This window comes from Dipodomys merriami, unplaced genomic scaffold (genome assembly GCF_024711535.1).
Source record: "Dipodomys merriami isolate MVZ:Mamm:240054 unplaced genomic scaffold, mDipMer1.0.p SCAF_208, whole genome shotgun sequence".
In the NCBI taxonomy this organism is placed as follows: domain Eukaryota; kingdom Metazoa; phylum Chordata; class Mammalia; order Rodentia; family Heteromyidae; genus Dipodomys; species Dipodomys merriami.
The window spans coordinates 1434016-1447072 of record NW_027203471.1 but is presented as its reverse complement, the minus strand read 5'-3'; the positions used below and the strand labels follow the sequence as shown (position 1 = coordinate 1447072).

The 13057-nt window shown below is 35.2% G+C and overlaps 1 non-coding gene across 1 annotated transcript; it reads left to right on the top strand.

Moving 5' to 3' along the window:
- The first annotated feature begins 1169 nt into the window (after positions 1–1169).
- Positions 1170–1276, top strand: LOC138833451 (U6 spliceosomal RNA). Its single transcript, XR_011373920.1, has one exon. It is a non-coding gene; the product is annotated as a U6 spliceosomal RNA (small nuclear RNA).
- The last annotated feature ends 11781 nt before the right edge of the window (positions 1277–13057 follow it).

Here is a 13057-nt window from a genome sequence, read left to right as displayed (position 1 = left end):
CTTAATTTTCCTCTTTGTAAATTCACATGCCCTATAAAAAATGGTTCGGCCATCCCAGTAACCTTCTCAATGTACCTCCTAATAACGACTTTCAAAAAGTTGTATTATATTACAAGGAAAACAATGCTACAAATAAGGAAAACCAATAAAAATATTAATGATTAAAATAAAAACTAAAATAATTATCAGTGTTTTCAGTATTTGAAGGGTATTACCTATTAGATTTTACTATTTTCTCATATCCCTGTACATTTAAAATGGGCTAAGGTTATGGTATTCAACAAGAGGTTTTTAGGTTATGAGTAATCTTTAAAGTTACCCACTAAGATTACTCTTTATGGCTCATCTATTCATTTGTATATGTCTTATATCATCATTTGTTCCTCGCTAACATATAAAATAAGGAAGCCAGGGGCTGGGAAGGTAGCTCAGTGGTAGAGAGCTTGCCTTGCATGCTTGAGGCCCTGGGTTCAATTCCTCAGCACCACATAAGCAAAAAGAAAAAAGCCGGAAGTGGCGCTGTGGCTCAAGTGGTAGAATGCTAGCCTTGAGCTGAAGAGCTGAGGGAGAGCGCCCAGGCCCATAGTTCAGGCCCCACGACCGGACCCAAAAAAATTAAAAAACATAAAATAAAATAAGGAAGCCCTGTAGTTTTAACAGAAACTGTGTAGTTAACAAAGTCCTTAACTCTTTATTCTGCTCCTTTACATAAAGACTTGGCAACTTCTGATTAGTAATGTTCCTATAAACTCTTAAATATACATACATAGTAGCATATGTCTGTTCTGTTACCATAAATCTTAAATATTTTATCGAAAAGTTTTATTACCTGCCAAACAGTCCTTGTTTTAGCATATATAAGCAAATTCCCAAAATTAAATATATTTAAACCATTAAAACTTTTAACAAAACTTAACACTTGCTGCAGTGTTCATTATGACAGGTGCCTTGTATAGAATAATTTAATTTCTCCTCCTACACATCTCTTGAACAACAAATATCTGGAATTATTTTGTTTTTGACATGTCAATCTTGATTTTACTCTTAAATGTGTGCTTATTTAAGAAGTACATGGTTCTAAAATTTCATGAAAATTCTTTTAAACTTACTTTTTGTTGAATTGTCTAGTTTAAGAAAATCAATTACATTTTATATATAAAACATGTTCTATGTTCCATTCAGCATCACTTACTCTAACATTGGAACTATACAGAGAAGATTTGAATGACCCCTGTGCAAGGATTGCAGGCAAATTCCTGTACCATTACCTACTTTCACAACAACAGATGCTGGAGGGGATGTGGCCACAAGTTAACTGTACTGCACTCTTGGTGGGAGTGTCAACTTGTTCAACCACTTTGGAAAGTAGTATGGAGGTTCCTCAAAAGACTTCACATAGAACTTCCCTATGACACAGCAATCCCACTTTTGAGCATTTACCCAAAAGATCACAAACAAGACGGTACTAAAACTGCCATCACAATTATATTTATTGCAGCATTGTTTAAGATAGCTAAGATATAGGACCAACCCCAATGCCCTTCATCAAATAAATAGATCAAGAACATGTGCTATTTATACCAATGAAATTCTATGCCTCCATGAGAAAGTATGGCATGACCCAATTTGTTAGAAAATGGAAAGACTTGGAAAAAATTATTAAGTGATGTAAGCTAAGTCCAAAGAAACATAGGTCACAGGGTTTCCCTAATTTTTAATAACTAATATAACTGGGATAAGCAGAAAAGATCAAAATCTATGCACATATGACCAGATAAGATGTTGTTAAGGGAAATGAACCCACAAATAGGAACACAACTGTTTTTTTTTTTCTTTCTTGCTATTGTTCTAACGTATTTATAACAGGCTATGTGATTTTTTTTTTGTTTCTTTATATGTTCCTCCCCCATGCTATAACCCCTGTTTTCACTGTATTTGAATTTGGTGTGCCCACCTCTTGTATATACGCTCCTGTAATTTGGGGGAGGGGAAGGGAAAAAGCAAAATGCTGAAATAGGGATTCAGGTTGACCCATTGTAACAATGAGATGCACAAGACACTATGTTGAAAACTGAACTTTACAATTTAGGCAGGGGAAGTGGGGAGGGGCGTGTACTTGTAGAGGTGGGAGGGAAAGGACGGTAGAGGGAAATAAAGGAGGAGGTAACAAAGCTTGTTACGAAATGTACTCATTACTTGCTCATGTAAATGTGACCTCTCTGTACAGTATTTTTAAAATAAAAAACATATGAAAATGTTCTGAGATGAAAGAGTTTATTTCCTTTATTTTACTCATATAATATGGTTAACAAAGAAATTAATGCGAAACACTGATATGAAGGTATTTTGAATGAATGTGTGTGTGTGCACGTGCACGTGTTCTCATGCACTTGCATGTATGTTGGTGTGCTCACAGTTTGAAAAAAGGGCGTCAAAGTCTTGCTAGGCCTGCTCTCTAGATTGGTGAGCTACTATATGAGCTACATCTCCATTCCTGGCCCTTTGCTAACATTAAAATTTTTGAAAAATTATCTCATGAATTTATTTTGTCCTGATTGGCTTCCACTGTTATCCACATATCTCTGGCTCCTGAGTAAATATGCCAAGTAGTTAGGATTACAGGTGTGACCAACCAGCACAAGGCTTTCAGAATAATTTTAAAAGTGGAAGAAAGTTTACTTCACGGGGGCTTGTTTTATCATCTCCTACTTATAAAGCACTTTGGAGTGATTATTTGTGATTTTTTTTTTGTTTTTTAGATTCTTAAGAAAGTAAGTGATGATATTTAAAATTTAGTACTTTTTAAAATGGAACCTGGAAAAATGGGACAGAATATATTTGTCTCTCTTATAAGCTCAGCTCTGTGCATGGTAACCCAATATCACCAACACAGTCTGTGTTGAAGACAAAAGGTAACAGAAAATAATCACCATGGCCAATAATTGTTATGGTATTATTTCTTGGACAATATGAACCTTGAATAGAGAGTGTAAGAGAATGGAGAGATTTTACCTACCTTTTGTGTATTGCTGAAAGACTTTTGGAAACTTTGACTCATTTCCTTCCTCACAGTGTGTGCTTGGACCATGCACTTATTGACTTTAATTACAATTTTTCCCAACACTAAAATGGCAATAACATTAGCATTATAGAAAATGTTATCTTAAGAATTAAGGAAAATAAAACTTGTGAAATACTTAACATAAACTTCCATGAATGAGTTTTGAGTTTAGTCAGCAGTTTTTTTAAAATACTAAAAAGAATGCCAAAAGTATTACAGAAATCATTGCATATAGTGAGCAAACAGAAGTAATGTTATCTATTGACCATGCTCTTCTTCCAAGGAAGCCAGGTGGATTATTTCTTATGCTGTAAATCAAACTTGTTATCTTATGTCTTGATAGTGTAAAAATATCAGGACAAAATAATGAAGGAATGTTGTAGACTGAGGTGAAGTCCATATGAAAATGTGCAAAACTGATAAAACATAAAAGTATCTGAGCATTATATTGTGTTTTACATCATTTAAGTTACATTGCAAAGTTAAGAAAGACCTAAAAGAATGGATTCTCTTTTTGATGTCCTATCATAGGTCCTTGGATGAACTCTTTCCTCATTCTTGTAAAGACATCATCAGATGAGGGGAACTATATTATTTTTTGTTTGCTTCTGTACATTTATTCATCATTTGAAATCTGAACTACTTGAGACTGAAAGAAAACAAGGAAATTAGACACGCAGTCTTTGGAAAGAACAATCAATGTGAAATAAATAAAATGCATACAACCTTGTAAAAGGTCTGGCTAAAGTGAGTTATATAGTATCAAGCATAAACAGAAAATGATTAAGCAATATCATGTTATTTAAAATGGAAAATGTTAGGAGTTGCTTAATATTGTTCCTTTCTAATACCTTGAATTAATCATTGATTTTGTATAGAAAGATTAAAGATGAGATTAAAAAGAAACTTGATTAAAAGTGGACAAAAGTTCTGAATAGACATACTCTCCTTAAACCCTGAAAAATTCCAGTGGGTTTACAAAGTTCCTTAATACCACTTCTATGCTGGTTTAATTCTTTTTGAGCAGAAGTCATTAGAGAAATGTAATTCAAACTTACTATGATACTACTTCATAATTATTGTAACTTTTATCAAAAAAATCAAAGGAATCCGGTGTGGTGGTAAAGGCTTTTAATTCCAAGCATATAGGAGGTTGGATTTAAGTCTAAGGCCAGTCTGGAGTACTGAAGATAATAAAAACCTGCCCTTTTTTACCTTTTAATAAAGGTAATAATGCTGAGAGTGTGGAGAAAAGGAAATTTTCTACACATTTCAACAAAATGCAGGTTAGTATTCTCCTTGTAGAAAGTAATATGCAGCTTTCTAAAGAACTCCAAAGTTGAAATATCATCTGCCCCACCAATCATGTGATTATTTCTCTATGAGTAACTCAAATATATCTGCAGTTCATTGTACTCATCATTCACAACAACAGCCAAGATATAAATCGAATTTCAGTGTTCAACTACAGACTAATAAAGCCATGCAAAAATATCTTTTTCTGTTTCATTCTTAGAATATCAAGAGACTTCTCCCATTAACCACAACTTACAATGACCTGAAAGATGTATTCTAAATGAAGAAAAATATTGTCTTCTGATCTTTGTAAACACACACACACACACACACACACACACACACACACACACACACACACACACACACACACACACACACACCAACATCAAACATTAAGAGAGAAATTTTTAAAAAGTAAAGCAAGGTGGAATTGCTGGGGCATTTAGGTCACAATGTAGAAGATAGTAGATAAACAACATGAACCGGTATAGAGTTGTAATGTGCAATCATGAGGCTACAGGGGACAACACTGGCCTTACATGGTTTCCCTTATTTGCAATATCTAGTATATGTCTGAGTCAAGCAGGAAAGGTCAGATAAGGTGGTGTTAGGGAAATGGACCCTAAGATATGTATTCAATTTTTTTCTTTCATGCGATTGTTTCTAACACATTTATAAGACTATTTATTTGTTGCTTTGTATGTCCCTCCCCCACAGTATAACCCCTGCTTTCACTGTATTTGATGTCTGTATAATTTGTGGAGGGGAAGGGGAAAAACAAATCGTTTAAATAGGGAAACAGGTGGACCCATTGCAACAATGAAATGTACAAGTCGTTATCTCGAAAACGAACTTTACAATTTTGGTGGGGGGAAAAGGGGGAGGTTTGGATGGGGGGGAGGATCAGAAGGGATTGGAAGGAGAAACAAAGGAGGAGGCTACAATGCTTGATAAGAAATGTACTCATTATCTTGTCCATGTAATTGTAACCCCTATGTACAGTATTTTCACAATAAAAAAACTAGAATGAAGCTATGTAAGTAGGAGTTGTTCTTCTGAGTAGGGGTTGCTCTTTTTGTTGTGCTTCCTTCAGTAATGGATAAGATGAACATAATTCTTTAAATATACCCGCTTGTTTGCAGAAATAATAACAAACACTATACCAATAATGTTGCATGCTCAATATAGAACAAAATGTCAAATTAAAATACATGATATTATCCTTGGTGTAAACTAATTATTGCAAATAAAGGAAAGCATGGGACCTATGTTTCTTTGTCCAGTTTACTTCATTAATATGATTTTTTCCAAGGGGAGTACTATGTGAAGTCTTTTAAGATCTTCCATTTCCTTAAAAATGAGATGATACCTTTCTTTCTGATGAAAACATAGTATTGCATGTACGTATATCTCTCTGTTGTGTGTGTGTGTGTGTGTGTTTCACTTTCTTGATCCGTTCATTTACTGAGAGGCATCTGGGTTGATTCCATATCTTAAGTAGGGTAAATACTACTGTGATAAAACATAATTATTGGGCTGGTAGCTTTAGTGTGGCCTTGTTTGTGGCCACTAGGGTAAATGCCCAGAAGAGGGATTACTGGGTAATAGGGGAACATTATTGTGTACATCAAGGATAATATTAATAGTTGAGCGGAATAGCTCAATAGCTATGTACATATGACTCTATAAGGTGATTTAAAGTTAAATCAACACTTGTTGATTTAACTTTTTGTTGTTCTTAATATACTACGTGATTTATTTTTATCCTTTTGTGTTTTCCACACCTATAGTTTATCGCCTGAAGACACTGTATTTTAATCTGATGCCCGGGTATTGTAAATATGTTGATCTGAACTTGGAAATGGAAGGAGAAAAAACAAAATGGTGAGACAAAGGACAAAGGAGTAACCTATGCAACTGTGATACTCACAAGACAATATGTTGGAAATAATCTTGGGGGGGGGGGCGTTGGGAGAGAAGAGGGAAAAATTGGAGAAGGGGTAACAAATTAGAAAAGAAATGAATTCCTTACCTTACTTGTGTAAGTATAACCCCTCTGTACTTTTCCTTAACAATAGAATTTAAATAGAAAATAAAATCTATGAGAGCAGCAATACAGGAGATAGCAGAGGGGGAAATATTGTAGTATAGTGCAGTAAAACAGCTGTAGAGACCAGAAATTTTACTTTTGCATAGGAAGTAATAAACTAGCACACAGATTTTCAGCCTCATGTCAGTCATTAAAATGGGGAAACAAAATGCACAATCAGTAAACCAATAGAGATAAAATAGAAAACTAAGCAAGTTGAATAGATGACTTGGACCAAGAATAACAAATGACACAATTAGGTAACAAATAACAAGCTGGTAAGTTTAAAAAATATTACCCATAATTCTATTAAATGTTGTGTACATCACAATTTGTTAGCACTATAATTCAAATCACAGTTAAATAATATATCATTATTATAATGTCATTTATTTTTGATTTCTTAGTATTGAATTTTTAATATAAAATTTTAATTTTAGCAGCTATAGAAAAGAAGAAAGTGAAATTAATTTTAATGATATATTTCATGAATTGTAAAATTGAGAAACATTAGAATTTAAAGAAATAATTTATCATTATTGTTTTATTTCTGTGAATTAATGTAATAATTCAAAGTGTATTCTACACTTAACACTCATCGTAATATCAAGTAATAAATAATTGCACATGACTCGGTTTAAGGTGGAAGGATTTAGCACTGTGGTAAAATTCATACCACACAATACACGAGGGAATGACCCGTTTCATCTAGTTTAAGTTGTGGAAATTTGATTTCAACATGAATGTTAAATTCCTGTCTAGGTGACATCTATACAAGTATATAGAATTATATGCATGAGGAGTACTTCAGATGATACTTAAAAGTCATATTCATTAATTAAATTTTTATTATTTTGTACCAAATAACAATTTATAGAGAGACTGAATTTCTGAGTAGATGATGGTGTATGTGGGCCAGATTATGCACATTGAGGCTTATTTTATATTCCTGATATTGTTTCTACAGTTAGATTTAATTTTCCATAACTGGGTTAAGTTATTATATTGGATATATGAAAGTGATTCTTTGCCATTAATCCTTTGCCAGTTGTCTAATACTAATATAACTTATTCATGTGTTAGAAGTAATGGAAATAACAACAGATATAAGCAAGATAAATCAGTCTGAGGTAGAAAAGAATTTTCACCTTTATTTTGATAGCTGGTCCTTTTTACACTACAGAATATTCTTGGGAAAATGTGCTCCAGGCTGGCCACAACTGCAGAATATTATGGTTTGATCTATCATAAGAGAAGGAAGGATGGGGAACGTCCCTTCCAAAAGTCTGCTCCCAGAGATGTGATCTGCTTTATGGTGGTTACTTGAAAATGAACATTTTTCACAGTCAACCTTGAAAAGCTATCTTGATAGACCATTTCTGTAGCTGGATTACTAGAGACTTCTTCATAGTTTTGTAAAGATGCCAGGTTTCCTCATTTTGAGACAATTTAACAGGAATTTAGTCACCTGTGTTTTGTATCTTTCAGGGAAAAACCAAATGACCCTAAGCCAGGGAATCACTGGGGCCCAGAAATGCTACTACCTTGAATAGTAATCCTAGACCTCTAAAACAAAACACACACACACACACACACACACACACACACACACACACACACACACACACACACACACACACACACACACACAATCAAACAATCAAACAAACAAAAAAATCCAGTTAATACAGCCAGTCAGGGCTGTTATCACAGCCTACTTGAAGTCAGGCAAAAAAAGAGAAGCTGAGAGTTATTTAGCTGATAACCAATATATTTTTTATGAGGCAGACTGAAATGAGACCCCAGAGAGAGGGTCAGGAAGACTGATCAGAGAGACTAAAATTGGTCACACAAATATTGGAAAATAAAATTCTTTGCAGAACAAATAAATCGTAGTAAGCCTGCGCATATAAGAACAAGACAGCAGACCAAATTCCAGAAATGCACATTTTCTTAGAGGTCAGCTTAATGAATTAGCAATGGAAATATTTGAATTCTTAAATATTTGACCACATGTGGAAGAAGGCTGAAGAGAAAGAAAATGCCATCACTCTGTTAGGAGGTCCAACATCACATTAGGAAGTAATCAAGCACAGATTTGTAATAAAAAGAGTAAATAATTATTCCAAATGAGGGCTTCATTTGTTTTGATCTAACAGTTCTTGATTTAGGTGTTAGCAATTACCATACAATTGATCCAGTCCCACAGCTGAGTTAATACTGACCGCAGTATTCCCACATGAAGGAACAGAGAAAATTTACAAATGTCTGATGAAATGAGTAGAGGGTGAAATGTTCTAATAATGATATCTGAGGTTTAGAATCAGGTGATGAGGTGGATTTTCTTTTCTAAAAATCCCTCATTTTTAGCCTGGTGCCAGTGGCTCACAGCTGTAATCCTACCTACTCAGGAAGCTAAGGTCTGAGGACGGCCGTTCAAAGCCAACCTGGCAGGAAAGTTCCTGAGACTCTTATCTACATTTAACCACCAGAAAACCAGAAGTGGCACTGTGGCTCAAGAGGTGGAGCACTCACCTTGACTTGAATAGCTTAGGGACAGTGTCCAAGCCCATACTTCAAGCCCCTCAACCAACAACAAAAATCTCCCTTTTCTTGGATCTTTTCCTAACATTCAACAAAGAAGCCATTTTATCAAGCACTACATTTAAGTCCTATTCTAGCTACTGCAAATAGAATGATTTGGTATCCTATGACAAATGGTTTATATTTGCGGAAACAATAGCAGCAATGGTAACTTTTTTCCAGTCCTTGAACTCTGGGTCTGGGCCCTGAACATGGTTATGCTGGTAGCTTTCATTTGAGCTTGTTTGTTATTTATTGGATTACTGCCAATGAGGGTAATTACTGGGTGTAAAGGGAGATATATGTTTAGTCTTTTCAGGAAACTCCGTACTGCATTCCACAGTGGTTGAAAAAGTTTAGTTTCCCACCAACAGTGTAATAGAGTTCCCAATTTGTTACATCCATGCCAGCATTTTCTATTGCTAGTTTTCTTGATAATAGGCATTCTAATTGGGATGAGGTAGAATCTGTCTTGTTTACTTGTAGATTTGTGGGCACCTTCTAGCTACCATGAATGAATCCAAGAAATCTATATTGCTCGGTGTCTGCATTCCTTTCTCTTTTCTCTTAGTATAATTTTCCCAAGCCTTTCATTTTCCTTAATATTGGTGAAAAGTCATCCTTTCTGATGGGTGAATAGAATTCCAGTGTGTGTGTGTGTGTGTGTGTGTGTGTGTGTGTGTGTGTGTGTGTGTGTGTGTGTGTGTGTGTAAGATGATTATAGGCCCATGAGTTCATTTCTATGTCTTCTGTTTCATGTGTACTTTTGTAATTCCATATTAAATTTGGATTGCTTTCTTTACTGCATTGAAGAATATTGTTAGGATTTTGATGAGTAACACATGGTCAATTGTTTGGGGCAGTATTGCAGTTTTTGACACTTTAATTCTTCCACCCAGGAACATTGAAAGATTTTCCATATCCTTGAATCTCCTTCAATTTCCCTTTTTAGAATTTAATGTTTTCACAGTAGAGTTCCTTCACATTTTTAGTTAAATTAATTAATTCCTCATTTTGTTGTTGTTGTTTTTTGTTTAGATTAGATTTGATTTTGAGGCTAAAACATATGAGGTTGTATTTTAGATTTCAGGTTGGTTCTTCCCATTGTTGGTAACACAGAAAAACTACTGATTCTTGGTGGGTTTTATACCGTGCTACATAGCTGAAGGTTAGCATCACGTTTCCTAACTTGAGGGAGGAAGCTATAAGGACTTTTAAATACAGGATCATTTCATCTGTAAAAAGGGATAGTTTTACTTCTTCCCTATTTGTATCCCCCCCCCATTTTTTTCTCTTTCCAATTGCTCTTGCTAGAAAGTCCACTACCATTTTGAAGAATAGTAGAGAGTGGACATCCTTGTCTCATTCATTATTTTAATGTCTTAATGCTTCCACTGTTAGGTAAATGCAAATTATCTCTATCATAAACATACTCTGTATTATATTGAGGAGTGTTGATGCATTCCTAGCTTCTCAGACTTTTTTAATCATAAAAGGATATTGGAGGTTTTTAAAAGCTATTTCTATATCCATACAGATGATCATGTGTTTCTCACCCCTGCTTCTACTGATGGTTTGTGCTATGGTTATTGACAAGAATATTGAATCAAATTGTATCCTAGGATGAATCCTTTTTGATCATACCATATGGCTTTTTTTGTTAGTTACTGAAATTGGCTGGTGAGAATTTTATTAAGAAGTTCTGTAGTAATGTTTATCAAAGAGTTCTCTTTCTTTGGTGAGTCCCTATGTGATTTAGGGAAGTGTCTAATTCTATTTTCATAGAATGTGTTTGATAATTCCATTTCCCTTTCCATTCCATTGAAGAGTTAGACCTGCGTATTGTAAGTTCTTTGCAGGCCTTAATTGCATGGTAAATTCATTGAGTCCTAGCCTTTTCTGGAATGGGAAGTGGTTTATTGACATTTAATTTTCATTAATTCTTTTTTTTTGATTCTTTTTTTTAATATTATTTTATTTTATTTGAGAACATACTGTACAGAGGGGCTACAATTACGTGGGCAGGATAATGCCTACATTTCTTACCAAGCATTGCAGCCTCCTCCTTTGTTTACCCTTCACCTCTCTTCCCAGCCTCCCCCCTCCCCCCACCCAATTATACCCCCCTTCGCCCCCCCACATTGTAAAGCTGGATTTGACATGACATTTTGTACTTCTCATTGTTGCAACAGGTCCACCTGAATCCTTAAACGATTGTTTGCCCCATCTACTCCACATGTTATACTGACATCAAATATAGTGAAAGCGGGGGTTACACTGTGGGGGAGGGACATACAATGCAACAAAGAAATAATCTTATAAATGCGTTAGAAACATATGCATGAAAGAAACGAAAACATTAAAATACATATTTAAGGGTTCATTTTCCTAACATCACATTATCTGACCTTTTCTGCTTGACACATACCTATACTAGATATTGCAAATAAGGGAAACCATGGGACCTATGCATCTTTGGGCCTGGCTTACTTCACTTAATATAATTTTTTCCAAAACTTTCCATTTCCTAACAAATGGAGAAATGTCATTCTTTCTGATGGAGGCATAGAATTCCATTGTGTATATATACCACATTTTCTTGATCCATTCATCTACTGAGGGGCATCTGGGTTGGTTCCATATCTTAGCTATGGTAAATAATGCTGCAATAAACATAGTTGTGCTGGTAGCTTTAGTGTGGTCTTGTTTGTATACATTTGGGTAAATGCCCAAAAGTGGGATTGCTGGATCATAGGGGAGATCTATGTGAAGTCTTTTGAGGAACCTCCATACTGCTTTCCAAAGTGGTTGAACAAGTTTACATTCCCACCAACAATGAAGTAAGGTTCCTTTCTGTCCACATCCCCTCCAGCATCTCTTGTTGTTAGAGTTCTTGATTTTTGCTGTTCTAACTGGAGTGAGGTGATATCTCAATGTTGTTTTGATTTGCATTTCTTTTATGGCTAGGGATGTTGAACATTTCTTCATGTGTCTATTGGCCATCCTTCTTTCTTCTTCAGAGAAGCTTCTCTTTAAGTCTTTCGCCCACTTATTTATTGGGCAGTTGTTTCTTTGAGGATTTGTTGTTGGGTGGTTTAATTTTTTGAGTTCCAAGTATATTTTAGATATGAGACCATTGTCCGTTGTATGGCTAGTAAAGATCTTCTCCCAATCGGTGGGCTTTCTATTGATCTTGCTAGCTATGTCATTTGCCCTGCAGAAGCTCTGCAACCTTATGCAATCCCATTTGTCCAACCTTTCTTTGATTTGTTGTGCTTCCGGGTCTCTATTCAGAAAATTTCGGCCTGAGCCAAGGAGACCTAAGGTTTCTCCTATTCCATCCTGTAATGTTTTCAGAGTGTCTGCTTTGAGTGCAAGGTCTTTGATCCATTTGGAGTTGATTCTGGTGCAGGGTGATATATAAGGATCTAGCTTTAGTTTTCTACATGCAGTTAACCAATTTTGCCAGCACCATTTACTGAAGAGGCTGTCTTTCTTCCATTCTATTGTTTTAGCTTCCTTATCGAAGATTAGATGGCTATAGGTCTGTAGGTTCATTTCTGGGTTTTCAATTCTATTCCATTGGTCCTGAGGTCTGTTCTTATGCCAATACCAAGCTGTTTTGATTACTAGGGCTTTATAGTAGAGTTTGAAATTTGGTATTGATATTCCTCCAGCAGTGTTCTTTCCGTTGAGGAGCGTTTTTGCTATTCGGGGTCTTTTATTGTTCCATATGAATTTTTGGATTGCCTCCTCTATTTCCTTGAAGAATGAGAGTGGAATTTTGATAGGTATCGTGTTGAATTTGTAGATAGCCTTGGGAAGTATTGTCATTTTCAGGATGTTAATCTTGCCAATCCAGGATCATGGGCCGTTTTGCCATTTTTTAAGTTCTGTGTTGATTTCCTTTTTCAAGATTTTAAAGTTTTCATCATAGAGGTCCTTCACTTCTTTGGTTAAGTTAATTCCTAGGTATTTTATTTTTTGTGGGGCTATTACAAATGGAGTTGCTTTCCGAATTTCAG